This window comes from Sparus aurata, chromosome 4, assembly GCF_900880675.1.
Source record: "Sparus aurata chromosome 4, fSpaAur1.1, whole genome shotgun sequence".
In the NCBI taxonomy this organism is placed as follows: Eukaryota; Metazoa; Chordata; class Actinopteri; order Spariformes; family Sparidae; genus Sparus; species Sparus aurata.
Window position 1 is genome coordinate 4,795,798 of NC_044190.1, and position 24,463 is coordinate 4,820,260.

The 24,463-nt window shown below is 43.8% G+C and overlaps 1 protein-coding gene across 5 annotated transcripts in view; it reads left to right on the forward strand.

The window, feature by feature from the left end:
• The first annotated feature begins 13,227 nt into the window (after positions 1-13,227).
• Positions 13,228-24,463, forward strand: part of cemip (cell migration inducing hyaluronidase 1) — a 165,092-nt gene continuing 153,856 nt past the window's right edge. Inside the window, exon 1 of one of the 5 annotated variants that reach the window (XM_030414196.1) lies at positions 13,228-13,382. The gene's annotated coding sequence lies outside the window, so the exon portion shown is untranslated. Of the gene's footprint in view, positions 13,383-13,587; positions 13,703-13,727; positions 13,946-14,030; positions 14,192-24,463 lie in introns of those variants that run through there. The other 4 variants (XM_030414195.1, XM_030414200.1, XM_030414198.1 and 1 more) reach the window with 4 other exon arrangements.

Here is a 24,463-nt window from a genome sequence, read left to right on the forward strand (position 1 = left end):
GACATTACAAGTTCAACAATGTTCATTAATTGTAGCTACACACATTACACATTTATATATCATGGTCTCCCACATTCCCAGTGTGTCTCTGCAGTTTATCCCTCCCTTGGGTATCTTGTTTGTTTCCTCTTTGTCCTCTCGGTCTCTCTGTGTTGTCTGTCGGGGTGTGGAGCTTCAGCTACCTTCAGTCATTTACCTCCTACTACCATTCAGCCTGCCCGCCTGCAACCCATCCAGTAATTAGGCTCCTACAGAATATACACCCAGCTCTTCACTCCAGTCTTTGCCAGCTCCTTCAGATCGACAGTGTGGTAATAACACTTCAATTCTAGTTTCCAAGTCTAGTTAATATTCTTCATGTGTGTTTGTGATCCCCATATGCCTGCCTCGCCAGTCTGCCTTCCAGCCCACAATTTAGCCGTCTCTGCCTCCCCACTCCCCCGTTTGACCTGGATTAGCTCTCCAAACCTCCACCTTCACATCAAGTGCAGCTTCCAACCTATAATAATTACAATTTTCTCCACTTCAGTAAAATATCCATCCACCAACCAATCTATTCTAAATGTTTTTACAGAGGGGTTTGATCATATCTGATGCATAGCCTTATTCATAGAATGTTTTATTTTTGAAAACATGGCAAAAATTTCATTTTTTATGGCTGTTGATAGTGTTTTCTGATTTAAGGAGTGATAAAAAGAGAAAAATTCCCTCTGTAACACTCTAACGTCCATATATCAACAAAATTAAACAATCATTTTGGACCTGGTTTCATACAATGTTCAGATTTCTGCTCAGGAGAGGGTATAAGTATATATTGCCTCATTTGTAATGTATTTGGCCCTGTGGTGGAAGAAAGAGATCCAGAAAGTGAAAAGTCTTCACCTAGAACTTTGTTTTATCGTAGCCAGCAGCCAAGTGCAGAGTGCAGTTGGACAGACATAAATTGTATTAATAAATGGAAAATGGAAGAAATACAAAGAATTGAAAGCTAAATGCAAAGACTTGAGGAAACATGTCAGGCTAGAGCACTCAGAACAGGCTTCAGACTGAATCAGGCATTGCAGCGATACGCTTCAGCATTGTGCAGCGGTGTGGGAGTGTCACTCCGTGGCCCATTTGTGGGCCGTGTTGATGTGAACTTTAACCCCTGCTGATCCAGATGGTGGCATCAGTGCACCTCAAAGCAGTTTATTCACCACCATTAAAGAACAAAGAAGAAGCTGCTACATTGCTCTGCAACTGGCATGTTGTTTCTACTGCATAGACTGATTAAAAAATAATAGTGAACAACCAAGATGCTAGCCAGGTCATTATAAATGTGATTTAAATTGGTGTTTAAACTGAGGAATACAAGTGAGATTACTGAGACATGTCCAGTCTGTTCCCATTATAGCATGTAGCTACGCTTCTTGTACTCCCACAACTTCCCTGTGCTGCTGCCTGTGCTCTGCGGGTCTGTAGGAGGACTCGTAGATTAGCATGCCAGTCCAATAGTGACTGTCCACGTCACCAGATGGAGAAAAAAATGTTGGTGTGCAAGGTCAAACTGAGTGACTGCACATGAATGATGTTACACAACACTGTTTTTGGACAGTCAGTTCTGCTAGCATGATCACGGGCTTATACGATTGGTCACTGCATTGTGACTTGGCTGATGCTAACGGACCGCATCGCTGTCGTACCTTTCAGTCTTCAAAACTCACCTGTAGTATTGCTTCATTTGAAGGCAAAGGGCAACCCCATGACCTGCGTGTGCTAACAGAATGTTTCAGAAAACTTGTAATACAAATAATAATTGTCTTAATCAACTTGTGATATCTATTTACACGTATTTGTACCCTGTTCCCCTGTGGTGTCTTGTGGTTGAATGAGTCTCAGTGTGTCACACTGCAGATGCTCCCAGTGAGCCGGTGCTGCAGAGCCCAGCTCCCCTGTGCAACAGACACTGTTTATGAATAAAAGGGAGGAATTATCAGCATGGTTTGGCAGTTCACCCAATAAAGCTGGTCACCCTGGCATGCTTGAGTTAATGAAGTGGAAAAAAATGACACCCATGCAAAGCTGATTTCCATTAAATTGCACTCGCTGTGCCACTGGCATTTTTCCAATATCATCACACTACAGTGAAGTCAAACAGGCTTTGTGGATGGATGTTTGTAGAATAGGCTGATCCAAACATTTCAGATCGTTCTGCCGTCATCAACTTATCGTCCTTCATAGCCTGTCAACACTGTGGCTTTGTGAGGAGTTGGTTCAAGAGTGAAGTTAGACCACGATAAAACCTTTTTTCATAATACCACCTCATTACCAAAGTTAGGTTGTATATGCAGGTCATTTAAGGTAAATCAGTTAAATCTATGCGATTGACAAAATTGTCATTGTCAGGAGACATGTTTGTTTTGTTGTATGCCTCATCAATGCACTGGAAACATGACCCATCATTAGTTGGCATTTCATATGGAGTCCCTCAGGGGTCAATTCTCGGTCCTTTGTTGTTCAACTTGTACATGCTTCCACTTGGGTCCATCATACAGCAACATAATATTTCATATCAATCATATGCCGACAACACACAGTCATACATTTCTGTTTCTATCAATAATCTAAGCCCAATAAATGATCTCATCCAGTGCATCACAGACATCAGATGCTGGATGGTCAAGCATTTTTTACAACTTAATGAGGACAAAACAGAGATTCTTTTGGTAGGTCCTTAAAGCTCTGAGGCAAAATATTCAATCCTTGTTAACTCCCCTGTCTGTAAAACCATGTGAGCATGTCAATAACGTGGGTGTGATTTTAGATGCTGATCTCACCTTCCAAAGGCATATCTCTAATATCTCTAAGACTTTCTAAGCAGAATTTACATAAACTCCAGCGTATTCAAAATGCTGCAGCCAGAGTACTAACGAAAACCAAAAGGGTTGAGCACATCACTCCTATTTTATCATCTATTTATTGGCTCCCAGTAAAACAAAGAATTGATTTTAAAATACTTCTTATTGTTTTTAAATGTTGTAATGGCTTGGCTCCCTCTTAACCTTCTGCTGACATGCTCACCAAATACACACCAGGGAGATCCCTCAGATCATCAGATAAAGAGCTCCTCACCCAGAATCAACTCCAAATCAGCTCATGGTGCTTTCAGCCACTATGGTCCCACTCTCTGGAATTCTCTTCCACATGAATAACGGTCTGCTACAACAGTGTCTTCTTTTAAAAGTAAACTAAAAACACATCTTTTTTCACAAGCTTTTAGTTAAGTTTAAAGAGTGTGTTTTATTTCTGTCTTGTTTGCTTTAAGAATTTTTATTATCATTATTATTATTATCTCCCTTTTTAAATGATGATAATAATAATTCTTGTGTGATTTTATGATGTCCTAAATGTTTTTTTATGCATGTAATATTTTTATTTTATTTTTTTAATCCTATATGCTATTTTATGTTCCACAATATATCTTTGTGAGTTTACGCTTGCCGTATGAAATGTGCTATATAAATACATTTGGCTTGACTTGACTTACATCCAGAAGTATTTATCACGAACTTTTCAAAGTAGACATGTCATTTTTCCAAGAGCTGATGATGAGAACTGTACATGTGCAGCACATGAGACAGAAGTCTGAATATTAAACACAGAATATTAAACTATAATCCTGTAACTTCTAACCTGACGCGGGGGCGAATGTGGCTCAGGGGTAGAGCCAGCATCTTGTTATCAGAACATCGCTGGTTCAATCTCCCCTGGTCTGCATGTCAAAGTGTCCTTGAACCCTAAACTGCTCCTGATGTGCTGGTCGGCACCTTGCACGGCAGCCACCGCCATCAGTGTATGCATGTATGAATAGTTGTAAGTCGCTTTGTACAAAAGTGTTTGATAAATGCCAATAAAGGTTTGTTGCACCTTGCCATCAAAGAAGGCTTTGCTACAAACTGTTTTTTCATCATGCAGTTCCAGAAAAAACTAAAAATATTGAGAATAAAGTTGAAATACAATTTTGTTAATAAAGTTGAAATGTGGAAAATAAAGTCAACTCTTCTGGTCCTTCAAATGCAGTTAGGGGAGCGACTGAAAGCTACGCAAGCTGCCTGAGCCAACAGTCTCTGCCATTACTACATCCTTGGAGTGTGACATTTTGTGTGTAGTGTAACAATCTCTTCAAAGTCCTTACGCTGACACCTACACTGTGATTATGAGCTAAAAGGCAAATACTTTCTATGGTACTAAAGCGGATTCTGAAGTACAGTTTCATCAGTTCATCTACAAAAGGCATTTTGTCGAGGCCGTCATATGTGCTATTTGGTGTCATTTTAAAAGGTTGACTTTAATCTTGAAAACTTTTTCTCAATATTTCAACTTTTACATAATTAAAAACTTCCTCTTGTAATTTTTTTCCTCACCCGTGGACTTTATACTCTTCCATAGTTTGTGGACTTCAGCTCAGCATTCAACACAATCTCACCATGAAACTTAACGCTCTGACTAGATAATGGACTTCTTCACTAAAAGACCCCAGAGAGTTCTGATTGGCAGTCACCACCTTCAACACTGGAGCCCCCCAGGGCTGTGTGCTCAGCCCCCTCCTGTTCACACTGTACACCCATGACTGCACTCCCAGACATCAGGAGGTCTTAACTGTGAAGTATGAGGATGACACCACCATCATCATCTGCATTATAAACAACGATTCATATCAGGAGGAGATCAACAGTCTTGCAGAGTGGTGCACAGAGAACAATCTACTGCTGTACATCAGCAAATCCATGGAGCTGATGTTGATTTTATAAAGGAGGAGACAACGACACACAATCCTGTCTACATCAGTGGAGCTGAGGTGGATCAGGTGAACAGTTAAAGGTTCCTTGAAATTACCATCAATGAGAATATATCACACATCAACCCTCCGGTAAAAAAGGAAAGGAAAGGCTCTACTTCCTATTGACATTTAGGGAGCGAGATTCTGGTCAACTTTTACAGAGATATAGAACACATCCTGACTGGAAACATCACAAATCAGCATGGTTCATCCCGGCCCAGGACAGGAAGCCTCTACAGAGGGTGATTCAAACCACCAGAACATCACTGGTACCATCTACAGAGCACCAGTGACATCAGTGAAGTGAGATGTCTGCACAAAGCTCAAAGATACTAAAAGACAACAAAGACAAAAGACAGGGTGTTCACCCTGCTTCCATCTGACAACAGGTACAGGAGTACCTGCTGCTGTAACACCAGACTACACAGCAGCTTCTTCACACTGAGACTGATCCTCAGCACTCTGTTTTCTATACTAGAAGTAGAACAAATGACTCTACTATAGTTTTAAGCCCTTGTGTGTTAAAAAATGACAATACAGTTGTTGTGTACCCATGGAAATTAGTAATGTATTTATCATGGTTTCAGAACAATGACCGATCAAAAGATTTTAGTCCGATGGCACAACTTGCTCCAAGGTGGAGCTAAAATTAGCAGAGTCACACACAGGAAGTGTGTTTGTGTGTGTGATGAGCCATTGAATTAAAGATGATGAGGAACTTCCAGTTTTTGTTGATTCTATGCCCCCTTTTGAAAAAGTTGTATGACACCATCGTCTGCTGTTCTAAAGATCGTTGCTAGCATGTGCATTTGTTTTTTTGCATTTGAGAGACTGCAGAATGGATCGTGATGAGATAATGTATTTACATGTGATATATGTAATCGCACAAGTACAGGCATTGATAATTACTATATAAGAACAGGCAGTCTTTTCGCTGATGGTCTTGTTTGCTGTTACAGGTGGCGGCCAATGTTGATATTGTGGAGGACCGCCACAAATAAATGAATGTGTGGGAAACACTGGTTTGGTATTTGTATTTTGTTGACTCACCTTACTGTAAGCTAGCTCATGGAGAACCAGTAGCTGTGCTGCTTTATCTGACTGGTTCTTTTCTTATGTCCATCATTCAAGCTAGTAACTGTCACATTTATGCTCCTGCCGTGAGATAAATGTCTTTATTTTGTCACTGAAGAGCCATATGACAGTAGGAATATGTTACTTAAAAACACATACTGTGCACTTAATTCATTGTTTAAATAATATGTTAGTTAAAAAGATAATTTAAATAATTTAAAGTAAGTTAAAAAGGTACATTTGTAATGGTATCTGTGCTCCTGATGGTGTTTTCATATTGGTTTTTAAATGTAACTCGATACAGACGAGTGGAGTGTTTTCCTCATTCCTCTCCTATTACTGTTCCCCTCTTTTAAGAGCACGACATTCACATATTAACATTAGCAGATTTCAGCTAATGTTACTTCCATGAGTTTGACAGCTTTATGGTTTATTTACCTCCAACAGCCAGAACACCTTGTACACTGGCCACAAGACATCAGGAAACAACTGGCACTGAGGATGAACGTGTGTTTGTCTACGTTCAATCTGATCAAAGTAAACGTTCTCCAGACATGAATTTCTTTCTGTCTTTCTTTTAATCCTCTCTCTGTGCGTTGATGAAGTAAAGTACATGAGCAGCGACAGTCGGCTGAGCTCAGAGCAGACAGCTGTTAGCCACCACAGCAGATGGAAAGTTTAACAGTGAAGTTGTCCAGTAGCAGTAAATGTATGTTACAGGTTACAGTTTGATTATGAACAAACTCTGCAGCTCTCCACTACACAAGAAGACATCATGTTAGAGTAACAGCTACCACTATCCCTGCTAATATCCATGCTTTTGCTATCCATGCACGTTAATACAGACAATACAGTACAGATACGGTACAGACGATGTTACGGTGTGACAACCAGCACCATGTGTAGCACTGCCTGAGTCCCGCTCCACCACAGCTTTTCTCACCAAGTAAACATTATTTTGCGATTCCTTTTTGATGCTGCTCCTTCTCACTGTTGCCAACTCCTCAGAGGAAAGTCGCTATTGGCTGTCCTAGAAGTCGCTAAATGACATCATCACCTGATCTGCATAACTGGCCATGTGCATTTAATTGTAATGAGGCTGGAGTCATTAGAGGAGTCTGAAAACTCGCTAAATATAGCGGCTAGTAACTAACTTGGCAACACTGCTCCTTCCAGCAGGTCTACACATGACCTCAGTATTTATAAAATCCTGGCTACAGCTGATCCTATCCCTGCAAGCAACAAATGATTCCACTTTAAAACATGCTGGTAGTTTTTTAGTATTGTGTGAATTAATCCGCACCTCGTTCATAGCTTGCTACAATTAAGTAGCAACAGTTTTGCATGCCAGTGCCCATCGCATGGGCGAGTGCACGTGCATGTGCATGTGCACGTGCGTATGTGCACTGTGGTACCTTAACAAACAGCAGTGCAGCCCTGGTGACAACCAGAGAGAGAAGTGAGTACACAGCCACAGCAAGATGCTGCAGGAGGCCATCATCAGATGATCAGGAGGCACAATCAGCACAATCAGCCAGTGATTGGCAGCATTTAAACAACTGAATATTATTTGAATTCTTCATTAACTGATGCTGAACACAACCCCACAACATTTTCTGAAAATAGTGAACTCATTAAAAACCACTCCTGCTCCATCTTCCCTCCAGTACATCTCGCCTGCTAATGACCCGTTTTTTGACAATCAAGAAATAGCTAATATTTTTAAGTGCCATTTCATAGCAGCAGGAAATATCTCTGTGAACACAGATGATGCTGCAGGTCCCAATCAATACATGTTCTTTTGCTGGCATCAACAAATGTATTCTTTTTTTTATTAACTGGATGTTATATGTTTGTTTCGCTGTGTGACTTCCTGTCTGCTCTGCGCTGAGTTCAGCTGAACTGCTGTGTCGTGCTCTGGCATCCAGCACAAATAGAAGCACTGTGTAGGAGCCTGTACGCAACGCAGCCGTGACAGAGCGGAGCCCCACCGGACCGGACCGGACCGGACAACGTATCAGATGGAATCTAGCTGTAACTATGCTCACCAGAAAGAAGACAGGCCAGTACTGGACTATCACTGGTCTACGGAGACACACCTAATTTCAAACCCATCACTTGTGTTCCGTATAGAACTGCTGGTTGTCGTCTCTGACTCAGCAGAGGAGGGAGTATTGTTGCAGCTTAAGCCAATTAGGAAAGAGTATGTGTTGAGTTATGGGTTTGCATGAATGTGTGTACATACATGTGTATGTAAATGTCATGAACTGTTATATTTGTAAATTGTATATTTTGTATGTTGTTGCAAAATAGAGACTTTGGTCTCAGTTGGTCCTTCTGCTAAAATAAAGGATAAATACAACAATTAATCCTGCTCAAACAGCTGTCTGTTCAGGTAAACTGTCTGACTATTCATTCAGTAGGTCTACACTCAGCAGTCATCTGTCTCCATCACACTCACACACTCCAGCCCGTCATACTGTCAGATAAACTAGAGGATTGTAGATTCACATTACACACTTGTTCTGGCTCATACACATGAGCGTCTCTATCTTTTCCTGTGCTGCCAGTCTGTCTCACACTTTTTTTCTAGCAGTTGATGTGTTTGATGTGTGAGGATGCTGCAGCCCCTCAGCACTCCTTCCCAAGTCTATGTGCATATACCTTAAAATGTTTCCTTCTTCTGGGTTTACGTCCTTGTTGTGCGGGCCACTGAATATGTGCAGTAAAGGTTTTTCTTGTCTGGCACACAGACTTTACATTGTGATGGCTTTTCTCAGCTCGAGGAAAGTTTTATACATATAAAACCTCGATGGATCCTGTATTTGTAATAAAAACATTAACCTTGCTTGCAGTTTGAGGTGTCATGTTTTACAGACGTCTCTGCTCTGTGGGAGAAATACTTTTTGGGTCTCGGGCGAATTTTTCACTGTAATACTGCAAGTGGCCACTGGGCAAACTGGAAGCAGGACTGAGGTTCTGTGTTGTATTCAGGTCTAAAGAGTAGATTCATGTTCCAGCTGCCAGTAATTCTTCATAGGACGCAGATTAATCCAGCCCTTGTTGAGAGACCGCTCCTCAGCTTGAAGCCTGCCAATTGGGTTTACTAGATCACATGATTGCATGATCTTGAGAATCTAGTTGCCTTGCACAGCAACTGCCTCTTATGACTTGACAACACATGGTGCATATATTTAGTTGAGTTGCATTGATTCTGAGTCAGGATACTGCACTGTTATCCTGACTCGTGACAGCCCTGTTGTTTGGGTCGTAAATGTTGTTAGTTTGGGGAGCGACGCTCTTCAACAAAGTGACAGTGTTTTGTTGACCCATCCATCCACAGTGACCTCCCTCCTACACAGACATGTACTGTAAGAATGTCACATGCCTGCCTCCCTCCTCCTATCATAGTAACTGTGGATGCTACAGGATTGTGTCACTTGTAAAGAGAGCACAGAGGAGGAAAGAGCTGCAGAGCCTGCAGTTAGCTGATGGGAATACACCGCGTGCAGACACCTTCAGTCTTTTTTGTTTGACCAAGATTAGAAGGAACACGGTGAGCCTGTATGCTGACTGTATGTCTGGGTTGTTAGACTGAACTTTCACAGTAAAATGTCCTCAGTGAGTTCTGCTGCAGTGAAGGGAGCCGAGCAGTTTGTTACAGTTGCCGTATGTCTCGGTTGGAAATGTCTTGATTATACAACAAGTCTTTCCGACCAAGCAATCTGATTGGTCAACAAGACATTTAGACCGTGCTCAAATCAGCAAGACAGCACGCCTGACTCATTACTCAAAATATTACTCCGCCAAGTCTGTGGAAATAGTGTATCCATCTCCATGGCAACATAGTAACTGTCAGAGCTGGAGCAAAAAAATAAGAAGGAGAGGAAAAGTTGGGAGAAGCAGCTGCTAAACGTTTCCCTGTCGACCCCAAGAGAGGGAGAGATTGGCGAAAAAATAAAACGGAGCTGTCCGAGGAGGACAGCAGCAGGACCAGGCTGCCTGCTGGAGGGAGGAAGAAGGCTGGCGAGGAGCTTCAGATAAACATGCGGGGATGAGTTATCAGCAAACGGGAACGACAGGAGAGAGTGTCCCGCAAAATGATCAGGGTGATGGAGAAACAAATGTCCGCCACCGTGAGTGACAGCAGAGATGAGGAGTTTGCAGCGAGTGCTGGTTGGCTGAATCGTTTCCTCTGCCACAACAACTTCACTTGCAGAAGACAACTATTGCCCAGAAGGATGCCGGAGAATTCACCGAGAAGCTGGGTAAGTTTGTGACATTTTCATCCCGGATTTTTGTGAGGAGGGAATTAAACGCCTGTCCCAAATAAACACCTGGTCTGTTAAGTGACTTAAACAAATAAACGCCCGGCTATTATTTGGTACATTAACGTCAGCTCAGAGTTCATCATCTGGGACTAGAACATCCTTTCTGTTGCTAGGTCGTTACTAAGGGTTGGATTATTTGCTGGAATGGTAAACTACGTTCCATTACACGAGTCTACTGACGTGACTGATTTTGTTTCAGTTATTAGTCAGACCCCATGTGTTTCCATGGAAATGCGACGCACACTCACAAAAACCTTTAAAATTTGAGAGCAAATTGTCCATCAACATGAATATATATTTTGATTATACATTTTATTTGTGTTGGTATTAGTTGTATAATCACAATATTACCCTCTAGGGTGTGCTTTAACGTCATTTGAGCCCTTCAGTGCTGCTCCTGACCGCATCACTGTCGTGCTCACATGACGTTAAAGCAAACCCTCGAGGGTAATATTGCTTAATTTAGCCATACTGTATGTCATTTCAGATTAGTCCCATTTAAGATGGCCAGGAACTACAAAGCCTCGTGCAGCACAGACGCCTGTCTGAACTCTGTTAGTTTGATCTGAAGATCCTAGTTAAAGTCTGACGTCCCGAAGCCCCAGACTCTATGGACCGGTCCTGACCTCAGTCCTGCTCTCCAGCTCAGGACATGTAGATCCTCGTCCACTTTGGTTTAAAGCCAGCGTTACTTCCTGTCTAACCACTCGTGTTCTTTGTCAAACATAGAGTGGAGGCGTGGCTGATAGTTGGATGTAATCCATTACTATAGCAACCAGACTACAGTTTAGCAGTTCTACAGCATTATGATGGAAAGTGATTGAGAGTTTATTCACTGACAAACTGTATCCTGCTCTGTACAGTTAGTGGACAACTTCACTGCTAAACTTTCCCTCTGCTCCAATCAGCACCTGTCTGCTTCGGGAGGAGTCACAGTTACACTCTCTTGTTCTGCCACGAACAGTGTGGCTCATCAACTGTGTCAGGAAATAACAAAGAATGGAAAAACTTGCAGAGCGGTGCAGTGGTCAGCGCTGTTACCTTACACCAAGAAGGTCCTGGGTTTGAAACCTGGCTGGGGTAGGCCTCTGTGCTGAGTGTGTTCTCCTCTTTCTGTGTGAGTTCTCTCAGGTCACATGGGCTTCCTCCTCCAATCCAAAGACAAAAACAGGTATGCTGTTCACCCATAGGTGCAAATGTGACTGTGAATCATCTTTGCCTTGAACTAGCTGTATCCAAGGCTGTGCAGAACACAGCCACAGGACATTTTGGCTCCATCCCAGTCTGACTCAGTAAAGCCAGCCTGAGAATCCAACAAGCACACACTCACACACACTCACACACACACACACACACACACACACTCACACACACACACACACACACACACACACACACACACACACACACACACACACAATTGATGAGAAAACTAAAGTTCACAGTCGTCAGGATCATTGGCTTTGTAATGCAACAAATCAAAAGTTCCCACTCAGCTCTTCAGCAATTACTTGATTAATTTAAATATTGCTAATGGTTGATAATCATCACTGTTAATGAAAGTCATTGTTAAACACAGCACTTTAATGGGTTTGTTGTTGTTTTTGTGCTCTAGGGAACATCTGTAGATAAGATCTAATCAGTTCAGACGCAGCGAGTTAAACGATTGTAGATATTTGTACACACAGAGAAAAAGTCAGCTTCACCATCTGCGGTGTTAGAATAAGAAATGGATGGTCCACAGTCTCAGTGGAGCATGGGGGGTTTAGAGGTTTGCTTTTATTATTTCCAATAATTAGATTTTCCAGCAATATTTCTCACCCCACATACATACCAGTGAAATGAAATATAATGAAAATGCAATGAAATGTCACACAGGGACAGAATACAAAGTCCCACAAAACAAAGAGTACCAGTTCCATCCTGCTGAGGGCTCTCCACTGCAGCCGTGTCCCTCTCAGAAGCTTTGTCATCCTGCTTTAAGCTGCAGCGTCTTTTTGGAGACTATTATTGGAAAAAGTCCATAATGCCAAATCATACACTTGATGCCGGTCTACCCTGTTTATCCAGTTGTCCATGTTGAAAACAATAGTTTTTGTCATGGGTCATCTGGCTATGAACCAATGAATCGCTCCTAAGATATATGTTTAATTGCCACATGAAATGTCCATGCAAAGATAAAGATAAGTGCATGAGTGATGAAGCTGCTGCAGTGCAGCCAATGCTGGTGTTAGCCAGCTAGGTAGCTGAGTAGCAGAGAGAAATACCGCTCATCTTGCTTGGAGACGTCTAATGGATTTGGAACCTGGTGGTAGTTCCAAGGAGCAGATCCTGAAGTAGATTCTGGTGGTGTTCTCCACCTAGCTTCACTGACGGTGTAAACTGTGTGACTGCCATCAGTCAGTGATGGTGCCGTCTTCTGTCAGGCAGCAGCTCTGTGGGAGAGAGGCATTAGCTGGCCTCAACCAACCCGCTGCCTGCCTGGCCTCCAGTCTGTTTACCTCATGATTTAGGTTATAAAAACATGTTTTGATTATTTGTCTTATTTCACGGAAATTATGATAAAATGTATGTTTAGAGAGGCGTGCACGAGTGGAAAAGGGATATTATCATGATTTGAAATTCAACACATTTGTAACATGGAATTATTGTCAAATACTTTGACACCTATGACATATTATTCCCAGGTACTTGGTTTTAGTCTTTTTTGTGAGGATATCCAAAAGCAGCACACAAGTTTTTCTTCTCTGTTAACAACACATGTAGAGACTCTCAGGCTCAAAGACAACGTCAAGAGCCACAAAGTATTTTCAGAACAACTTTCAAAACTGCTTTAAGGCCAACAGAATATAAATATTCACTTTACAACACCGCACGCACACACACACGCGCGCGCACAGACGCACACACACACACACACACACACACACACACACACACACACACACACACACACACACACACAGTGGGCGTGTCTTTCCTCCAGCTGGAGTAAATAGAGGCGGCGCTGCACCGTGCGCCCCGCACAGGGAATGGCCGTGACTCTGCGCTCAGACACCGGCTGACACACTCTCAGCGCTCCGCTCCATCACTGCACTGCTCCGGGCTGCGCGGCTCCCAGGCTCCGGGACTGGACGTGGATTATATGCTCCAGGTCGGTAGGTCTCCGTGGACTCTTCCACATCTTTTTTGGGGAGTGGGGATGTTGTGTGTGTGTGTTGACATTGGGGCGCATCCACAGTGGGTACTTCGGGGCGTAATTTGGCCGCTGCGAGCCACAGGTGTGCTGGAAAATCCCCCTGTCGTTAAATTGCGGTTTCTATGCGGGCGATGCGTGCTGCTGGAAGGAAGCACCCTGCTGTCAGTGCCGTGGCGCGGGGCTGAAGACGGTCGCGGTCCGTACATCTAATCAGCTTGTGCGCGCCGGCTGGACTATTGAACGCACGCCGCGTGTCCTGCCACGACTCCAGAGGCGAAGGTAAGTGGACTGTGGTCAGTGCGCGCAGATAGCACCGCTCCGTTTCCAGCACACGGCTGTGCCCAACACACAGCTGAGCTCGCACTGTGTGTGCAGCCGGGGCTGAAGTGTAGATGACAGAGTGAGGGACAGCTGGATGATCTGCGGAGCAGCGCAGTCTCCAGCAGGAGAGAGTGAGGGCAGCACCGGTGTCCTGCTGTGGCTTCACCTCAAGATGCTGCCCAAACCGTGCGCGTTGGAGAGGTGAGTCACAAGCGGGCTGGTAGACCTTTAAGAATAACTCGGGAGGAAGAGCTTGTGGTGTTCAACAACAACACAAAACGACGCTTTTGTGAGAACACAACATGTTCAGATCGGCGCCCGTTCAGCCAGCAGCCGCCGGCGGGTCTCCGCTCTCCTCCGCTGTGTGAACGCTGCGCTCAGACTCCGCGCTGCTGTTCGGCTCCGGAGGAAACAAGTGCACCGAGCTCTTCAGTCTCCTTCCAGCAGGTTAGTGAACCATTTTCCTCCTTAATACCTGCAGGGATGATGCTCATCAGCTTTGTTGTCTGTAGATCTGTGTACGTCAGATACTGATGGAGAGTCCAAACTCCCCCGATGCAGCCCGTTACTACACCTGCCGCTCTGCACGTAGAAATGTAACTTTAATGTTTTTCTGTAAATCAAATCTCTCTTCATAATTTTACGAATGTCAGCTAAATGTTTAAAAATATTGGCATCATTTAGATTTTGGACGGATGCAGTCACGTTGAACAGTGTTGAAACTGTAAAAGATATCATCATCATCATCATCATCATCATCATCATCCGGCTTTAAAGGTCAACATGTGTAATTTGAGTGTAATTGCACTCTGATGAAAGAAATCACCTAAACACAGTATATGACTGAGTCCTTGTTATTTAATCTCCTCTGCTGCTTTGGAGCATTTGACTGCGTCACACAGTGTTGATGTGTTTTGGTTTGTCTGGATATTGGTGATTGACATCATGACTGATAATGAAGACTTTATTAGAAGTCTTATTTACAGTTGAATATCCACTCTTGTCTCGTATTGCTGTGGGTCTGGTCTGTGGCTGATGTGGCTGGTGCCGACTGTCTCTGGGTGCAGAATGTGCAGATCAGGTGGAACCTGGGCTGCAGCTGATGAAATGATGATGCCTCCGAGCTGTCTGTGGCTGTCTGCTGCCTTCCTGTGTTCCCCGATCACCTTCAGCGTCCTCCAGAGAGCATGATATAATGAAGAGGAGGAGAGTGGCAGTAGTAAGAGCAGGCTGGGAAGAGTGACAGTGATGGTGATAATGAGGAGGAAGAGGATGACAACTATTTGTGTCTGAGTGACCTGCTCTGAGAAAGATGAGCAAAGTTACACAACCACTGCAGGCTGAAATAAGAGTCAGTGGTGGCAGGAGGTGGTTGTCAGTCTGTGGGTGGTATTGATGATGATGATGATGAGGATGATGATGATGATGACATTAGCTCACCTGCAGCACAGAGTTGAGCCCTCCTACATGAACAACGAGCCGTTAGCATTTCTCTGACATCTTTATGTGACTAGCTGGCTGCGTGGACACGTTGCTGTTGTTGTTGGAGATATTTTGGCCTTTTCGTTATCTTGGCTGCGTTTGAAGAATTCCTCCCCAACATAACCTTCAGTACACTAAAAACAATATGTAAGTATTTCTGAAACCTGGCTATGAACCTTGGTAGAAGTCATTTCAAACTATTATGCCAGCGTTGTTTCTTCTTCTTTGCATCAGGCAGACTGCAACAGCATTTTGCTGCCCTCTAATGTTTGTCATTAACGCTCCTTTTAACAGTTATTTATATTTTATATAGTACAAGACTGTGTCGGTATTCCATCAGTGTCTTTTGTAGTCCAGTATCCAGGTTGAGTACCGTGCACAGAGTAAACAGGGTCTCTCCAGCTGCTCCAGGGTCTGTACGGCTGGAAACAATGGCAGCTGTATTTGGCATGTGTTTCTACAATTTAAAAAGATACCAGCATCTGTATAAATGGACATGAACGTATCCAACCCTACCAAGATCAATGGATGTGGTGCTTGATTCTCTGGAGGGACACTATGTTCAGTTTGGGTTGTGACAGACTCAGACTGACACCACCCATTAGACAGAACTGAGCTGTGAGCCAATCCAATCAATCCAGTTTACGAAAGCTTTGAGATGTGCTGCTCTAAACGCTGAGGGGAGTAGACTTCCCAAACCACCGCAAATGACTGTTGAGGCCACAACATTTTGTGTCTCTGAATTTGTTTTAATTTGGTGGGGTATTTAGTGGGATGATGTGAATGAGCTAAGCTGTGGTTGAGTTAATTTGAATGCGCTGTTGCTAATTAAGAACTGATGTTGGGCTGTTAGGGTGCATCTTGAGCATGTCTGACAGCTATGGAGCCTCTGCTGCTCAATCTGAGATATCAGCTGAACAAACCAGGAACAGCAATTACTCATGCTCTTCCTGCAAAGTAGAATGAAGTCTATCGGAGAGGCGAAAGCAGCCAAATAATTCTGCTGGCTCAAATTAGGGTATGGCATGAGTGAGAAGCCTGTGAAATGTTCTCCCATTGTGCTGCAGAGCCCTGAGTGCCTGCTGCACAGGAGGTGATTGCTTCTTCTTGTTAGCTGAGGGAACTGTGTTGTGAGCGTGAGCAGTGGGGATTAAGACGGAGGCTTCACTGAAAGAGAAAACCATCTACAGAAAGATCAGCATCTTTTATATACACAAAGGATCAAAGTGCTGTAATGCTCAATATGTTGCCTGTGATGATGGAGCTCATGGTTTTGTTTTGACAGCAGACATGAAATGTTAGCGACTCGTGAAAGAGCCACATATCTTCCTCAGGAGTTGGATGGAGGCCAAACCAGACAGACCAGACTGGCATTCATCAGGTGGGCACTAACTCCACTCTGGGTGGATGCTGATGCAGTTCAGTACTTTATTGCCATTTCAACATAGTCAAGATTAGTGTGTCTTATAGATGTGTAGTACTGTAAGTGCTTGCTAACCCATTAAGCTTAAAAAGATGATAGTTCAACTTTGATTAAAAGATGTATTGATGTTATCTTTCAGCTCATTCTGCTGCCCCCATGTGGCCAAAAAATCAGTGCATGCACCTTAAATCTTATAAATGAGATATTCTTGATTAGTTTCAATTCAGTTTGATATTTAAAGGTAGGTGGTGTGTGCTCTCGGATTACTTCAGACATATAGCAACATTTTGTAGCATCACTTTCATTGAGAAGCAGTGATTGGTGAGATTATGTCATTTTACCAGTCTGTCATGCTTGAGACTGAAAACACAGTGGCTGAAGCAGTGTGTGTCCTAACAGTTATCACAGATGCTGCTGGTGTTCAGTTCTGTCAGACCTTCTATTAGAGCTGTCAGACGAGCAGAGAGGCGCTGGAGGCTCAACGATGGAAGGATTCTTAGTTTGGTCTGCCAACAGGCTCTGCTGCTGCTAGTGACCCCCCCCCCCCCCCCCCACACTGTTGATTTGATTGGTTGAAGTTAAACCACGATAGACCTCTAGATATTCTAAAATAAACACACACACACACACACACACACACACACAGAACCTTTTGGCCTTTCTCTTATTATGTCTGCTGAAAGCAATCCCTTTCCAATATGAGGACGAGTCCTCTTGGCAGAGAGTGAGCCTTTACTTTCCAGTGTAGGCTAGACTTTCCACGCACACATCCACACGTGCAGTCAAAGACATCCAGTCAGAGGGAAGAACTGGCAGAGAGCTGCCACCGTGGATGATTGGGCTGGCAGCCAAAGGCCACAGTTTACTTGAGGAAACCATCAGCTCTCTAGCCTCAATTGAAAGAGGAAAAGGTCCCTCCCCTCTGGTCAGGCCTGCTGGCTGCTTTCTCCTCTGCTCTCCTCTGCTCTGCTCTGCTCTGCTCTGCTTTGGAGAATAATAGCTCCAGATTCATAGATGAAGTCTCAAAGACCAATCTGGTGATTTTCTTTCCCTTTTTTTGTTCAACCCATCCATCAGTTCCTTAATGGGCAGTGAAGTAGTTTAGAACAGTTGCTTTCCCTCGTGTTCCTACTACCCCACAACCCCTTCTCCATCCAGTCCGTATCATAATTAATACAATAAAATGGCAATGAAGGGCTGCGTTGATAACTGTGTAAATGAATGCCGGGCACTGCCCTGGCACTACAACATACAGCTGCTCATGCCTTGTGTGTGAGTCTGTTCTGTTTGTGGACTGATGCGATCCAGACAGACTCCCACCTCTATCTGCACGTCTACGCGCCACTGCAGCCGCTAAAAGCTGACATTACACAACGCAGCCACGGCCTCCACACTGTGATTTTCTTGGCTCTCAAGAGTCCAATTTAGATCAAAGCATGGGAAGAGGGGCGTAGTGTAGCACACACCCAATGACATTCTTGTTTATCCATTTCACCCCATTGATTTGCAGGAATAGAATTTACCAACTTTGCAGGCTGAGCCCTCTGACAGATATAAGTACAGCAGCAACTGCTCCGATCGGCAGGTTTCATTGACTCTCGTGATGTACAGTTACTGAGCGAGGCCGAGTGTGTTCCTCTCTGTGTAGCGGTTTGTGTGTGCTTGTAATGGAGGACGATATCAACCACAAAATGGCCTTGAAAGCATTTATCAAACACTGATCACTGTTCATCGAGCTTCAGTGATGAGCTTTGACAGAATGGTTTTGCAGTGACTCTCGGGGCTTTTCCAGTCACGTGCTCGACTCTGTCTGACTCGGCACGTCTGCCCAGCGCTGAAGAGATTTGCATTCTATTAAAACAGGGCTAGCTACCTGAAGGTGTGTCTTTATCTGATGATGCGCTTGTCTTGGCTAGTGGTCAAGGGAGCGGCTGTAATTACTCTTCCTCCTTGCAGTATTATCATAGAATAGCTCCAAACAAAGCTCCACTAATATGGTGATAAACCTGTTTCCCTTTCTACACATTCTGCACAAGAAGAGTCCCCTGTGTTCAGTTATTTATAAAAGCTTTTATTGTACTAGTGCAGTGCCCGTAAGAAAAGTGTTTTCCTATAAAAAAGTGGGAGGTTAAGGAGCTTTTTCATGGATGGCCAAATGAGGCTGTGTTTGAAGGTGGGACGTCAGGGATATTTAGGTTTGTAGTGAAATCCGATATTCCAGGGTATAATTGGCTGTTTTTGACTATTTTTGATTTTGCCATTATATTTCACCTTAAAAGCTATTTACTTGGTGTCATTATTTTCACCACAACCTCACATGTGTGACTGTACAGTTATTTTTTTTATTTTGACATAATGTATTAACACAATGGACCTAAAATCACAAAAAAACATAAAATCCGAGTAGAAAAAGTTTGATTTTTTTACTGTGAAAACCACAAATATGTTTAACGATCCATTTTTTTTTTTTACTTATAATGCAAATATAAATTGTTGTTTATCTAAATTTGTTATATGTAACTATTTACATTTAAATGCAGGCAATGCTCAGGTCTGCCTGTGCTCCTTCCAGCTGAATGTAGAGCTGCACTGCCTGCTCCACATTCAGCTTCTCCTCATTATTCTGACTCATTAAACAAAAAACCGACTCCACTACTCACTAAACACACTACACCAAACACTACATAACACACTAACTATACACTCCAAACACGCTAAATGTCACAAATCTCTCAACTCTCACACACACCGACCGTCTTTGCATGTCAATCATCCGCCTAGGTCCCTCCCACAACTTCCTGTTCCTCAACAACCAAACTTGCTGTTCACCCGTACACCTGTACACCTGTCTCTGTCAGTCTGCAGGAAGCACCTACGTGACGGCGATGTTCGCGAAAAAGCGTGGCGGACATTATTTACCCTAGGTCCGGTTTTGGACGTGCCGATGCTTCCGGTCCGTCGCCTCGGGAGGTGGGCCGTGTAGCTAGCGGCTAGCGGCTAGCTACACACGAACATCCACAGATTCCGATTCCACTTTGTTGTCCGCGCGTCTCCGGATCTCCTCAGACCCGAACAGACTCGGTCTGGACTCTTTTAGTCTCATTAATCCACAACAGTCAGTTTAGATGCACAGAACAGAACAGAACGGGACCGAACCGCCGGCAAAATCCCGGTCCAGCTCGCGCCACTGCAGGTATAAATCTGCAGGAGAGTTTTTGCCCCACTGCAGTGAAAGTTGCTCTGCGACTCGGTTCAACTCGGTGCGGTTAAACTCGAGAGCTCGTGAAAAAAATAAGTGTAAAAATATTACCAGATATTTTATATTTCACAGTCATTGTCTGAAGGTCATGGCCTCCCCTCCTGGCTGCCAGTTACCGAGCCCCGAATCTGCTCTCAGTTCAGTTTCCAGTCAGCAGTCTTAACATAGGTGGAGCCTGTTTACTGCTGGATATCTTCTCCTCTTTCACACAGAGCAGACTCTGACACGAAACGCTGCTGGAGGTGTTTTGTAGCTTCAAGTGTGTGAAGCTGCTGCAGGGTCTTTATACAACAGGCCAAGAATGCCTCAGCAGTGATTAGTGGTTTTTAAGCAGAATCAGAGCAGGCGTGGAGCTGTCAACACAGATAAAGGAGCACGTCTGGGCTCTGGAACCAGCAGAGCTCAACATGATACCACTGCCTGACCCCATATTAATGGTGGTGCAGATCACACACACACACACACACACACACATCCACATATGGAAGGACTCTAATTGTGTGTGTGTGTGTGTGTGTGTGTGTGTGTGTGTGTGTGTGTGTGTGTGTGTGTGTGCTTTTGGTAATGTAGGCGCTGACTAATAAAGGTGAAAGTGAGAGCAACCACCAGCCCCAGCAGTGGTGCATACTTCTCTAGAATCTAAGAGAGAAGTGAATGATGAAGGTGTGTGAGTTGTTATTGATAGATGGCATCAATTAAAAGTAATCAAGGACTGGAGATAAGACGAGCGTGCTCTCTGTGTGACTGTGAATATGAAGCTTTAGCTGTAACCACTGGCACCATGACATCACAGTGGAAACATGAGCTGTGTGTTCAGAGTAACACAGGGCTCTTTACCAACGTGACAGTGGTCCGGTCAATACGCTCCACATTAACTAGAAGGAAACAAGTCACTGCCTCCATGAACCCTGCAGTGCAGACATGACTGGAGTGACTTCGGCACCAGTAACTATTGGAACAACAGCAGAGAGACACTGCAAAGAGGAAATTAGATGAAAGAGAAGGAAGCTGAAATAAACCTTTAATTTCAAAATAAAGATCTGTGGACACGAAGAATTCAGATTCATCAAATATTTAGTAATATTGAAGGGGTGGACCGCAGCCCTCAGGCAGTGGCAGGGGAAACATCTGCTGCTGGTCCCTTAACTGTGGTTAAACTCCGGTGGACAACTCACTAACTCTTTTATTTGTTTTTCAATTCACACTCCTCCACCTGCCTCCACCTGCCTCCACCTGCCCTCCACCTGCCTCCGCCTGCCTCCACCTGCCTCCACCTGGCAGGTTTTCACAGTACAGAGGAGCTCTAACACAGCAGGACCAGGGCTGTCAACTCAACCACATCACATGAACTCGAGTCAGATTCGAGTCACAAATAGACTTGTGACTTCACTTGGACTTGAGACTTTGGACTTGAAAGTACTTGATTTATAGAGCTGTCAGAATAACATTTTAATTTCAGTTAATTAATTACAGAAATGATAACACATTAACAAATGAATGCAGATGAATTGCACTCCATGACAGCTCCTGACCAGCAGCTCTGGATGGAGGCTGAGCGTAGCCTCATGAAGGTGCAGCCTCACCTGCACCTCACCAGAAATGGAACTGTACTGCAGCGACACGCAGACTGCAAGGAATGTGATTGGTACATTTACATATTCTGGCTTCCCCTCTGGTGCCAGTAACAGGCATAGTAACGTGGAGTTTCTGTGTTAAATATGCTGAGCTCTGGCTGCTGCAGCCCCTCCTGACTGCTCTTCTTGGATTATGAGCTGACAGGCTGAACATCTGAAGGGCAGGCTGCCCCTCAACCAGCCGCCTGGTGCCCAAACCAAGTCCTTCAAGCTCAGTTTGTATGTATGGCCGTCCCCGCAGTGTCTCGCTAACTGTGAGTTGGTGTGTTTAAAGGAGAAAGTACAGCTGGCAATCCGCTCACCACCACCAACAACAACGCAGACACACCAGCGCAACTTCAGATTACTTGTGACTTGCAAAACACTGACTTTGGCCCACTGCTGGACGGGACTGTGCTCCTTAAACATGATCTGATTATTATCTCTTTGTAAAAATGTTTGAACTTAAGTGGATGTCCTAACTAGTTTTAAGCATCAAATGAAGGATTACCTGAGAAGGCAGAACAAGAAGGGTCAGCAGCAAAGTCTTTTCTCTTAAGTCAGTCGAAAATTAAAAACTCAATACATATCCATCACACTTTTACTGTGCTTTAATCTTAATGTTGTCAGTCCCAAAACATCACAGTAGCACAGGAGAGGAATCTACTAGTATACTGAACGTGATGTATGTGATGAAGCAACAGTACATGTCAGTGAAACCAGGTCCACGTTTACTGACCAGGCTGACACCGTCCTCTGCTAACAGCTGTGTCACGGTGCAAGCTGTCTCTTAGATAACACGGCAATATTTACAGTGTGAAAAATAATAATACACATGTATTTTCTAGTTTTTCTATCACTGCAGTTTTGCATTAAAAAAAGATTCATTTCATATTTGTATACCGACTGCACAATCCCCATGATCTTATATCCATATTATAACTTCAATGTGAGATGGAGCTGTGTGAATGTGTGCGACACCGGCTGCTGTCTGTGGTGGTTTGGTGAATATCTCATCTGTCTTCCTTTTTTTTTCTCTGGATTTCACTTTAATTTCTCTGTCTGTGTCCGTGCTGTCAGACCGGGGCTTCCACAGGGATTACTCTCAGGAGGAAGGAGGATTCTGTCCCCGTCTCATCCTGACCAACTCACACACATTTTCATATCGTTGTCTTATCACTCACTCCCAGGAGTCTACACTTTTTAATATTCATTCATTAACACAAAGGGTGTACACGCTGTGTTACCATAGTGTGTCCTTTGTGCCGCGTGTTGAATAAAACATGTGACTCTGCTGTTGACGGGTTTCATCCCTCATCTCTCTGCTGGCTGTCAATCATTTCTTCTGGCTGCTGTCACAACAGCTGCACTGTCCTGTCTGCTGTCCCCTCATGTGTGTTTGAACACTGATATTTGGAATGGAGCTAAAAATACTTTGTGGCATTAAGTGTATGGAAGCAGTTTGAGATATTATTAGTAATTTATTAAAGTGGCTCTTGGAGGGCTCAGAGGTCTGGCACTCATGTTCTGCTGGTTTTTATGAATGAGAGCAGTTTGTGTGAATATCATCACTGGAGGAGCGCCACCAGGTTTCTACCTCAGGCTCAGTGATAGTGTGATACTGTGACAGTGTGATTTCTATCTATTGTCCTTGTTGTTGTTTTTTCTGAAAGCGTGTCTTCCAGACAAAGTGATGTGGACTTTAAAAGACATGAGTGAAAACCAAATCACTGTGACGCTGCACCAACAGTCACTTTCAGGTCCACAACCAGCAGCAGAGATGTGAAATCGTCAAACTTTCTGAGATCTGTTATTTTCAGCTGTAACCAACATTTAGAGATAAATAGTTAAACATGGTGGTCCGGTCTGACGTCTCTGAAGTGTTTATTTCATGCACTGTGTTGTCTTTTATAAAGCAGCTCTACCCATCATGGAGATCTCTGACTAACTGCTGGTTTGGGCTGAACCTGCAGACGTCAGCCTGTGACCTAACAGGTGAATCAGGTCTCCAACCTAACGTTAGTGAACGTGTTGTTGTTGATAACATATAGATGCATGTGTGATGCCTGATGCTGAATGAGATGTCAGGCCTGCTGATTTGGAAATAGCACCTTGAAAACATTGTATGTCATCTGTTGCAAGTTCTCTGTAGAAGTAATGTCAACACACATTGTGATTGGTTGTATTAATCAGGCCGGTATGAGGTAACAAAAGAACAATTACATTGTGTGAAATTTAAAAGACAGTGTTTTATTTTGCTCATAACCACGACTGATTAAAAGTACACATGTTTTTAAGAGTCAATGTTAAAAAGTTTAGCTTCACTGAGGACTGAGACATGCTGTGAGTCATCAGGTGGGTCAGTGTTATGTTGTCTCTGGGTCGCTTTGTTGCTTTTTTGATCATGAACGAGACAAGATTAATCTAACTGCCATTTATATTCACTTGGTTTCACAAAGTCCTCCTTACCCTAACCCTAAAAAAACACAAAATCACACATTTGTAATAAAGAACAGATAGTAGGTAGTGCTTTGGACTCCACTGGACCGGCTCCGGCCCGGCGTACACCTGTACACCTGTACACCCGTACACCTGTAACACCTGTACACCTGTACACCTGTACACCTGTACACCCGTACACCCGTACACCTGTAACACCTGTACACCTGTAACACCTGTACACCTGTACACCCGTACACCTGTACACCCGTACACCCGTACACCTGTACACCCATACACCCGTACACCCGTACACCTGTACACCCATACACCCGTACACCCGTACACCTGTACACCTGTACACCCGTACACCTGTACACCCATACACCCGTACACCCGTACACCTGTACACCCATACACCCGTACACCCGTACACCTGTACACCTGTACACCTGTCTCTGTCAGTCTGCAGGAAGCACCAGCTTTGCTCTCTGTAAAGGTTT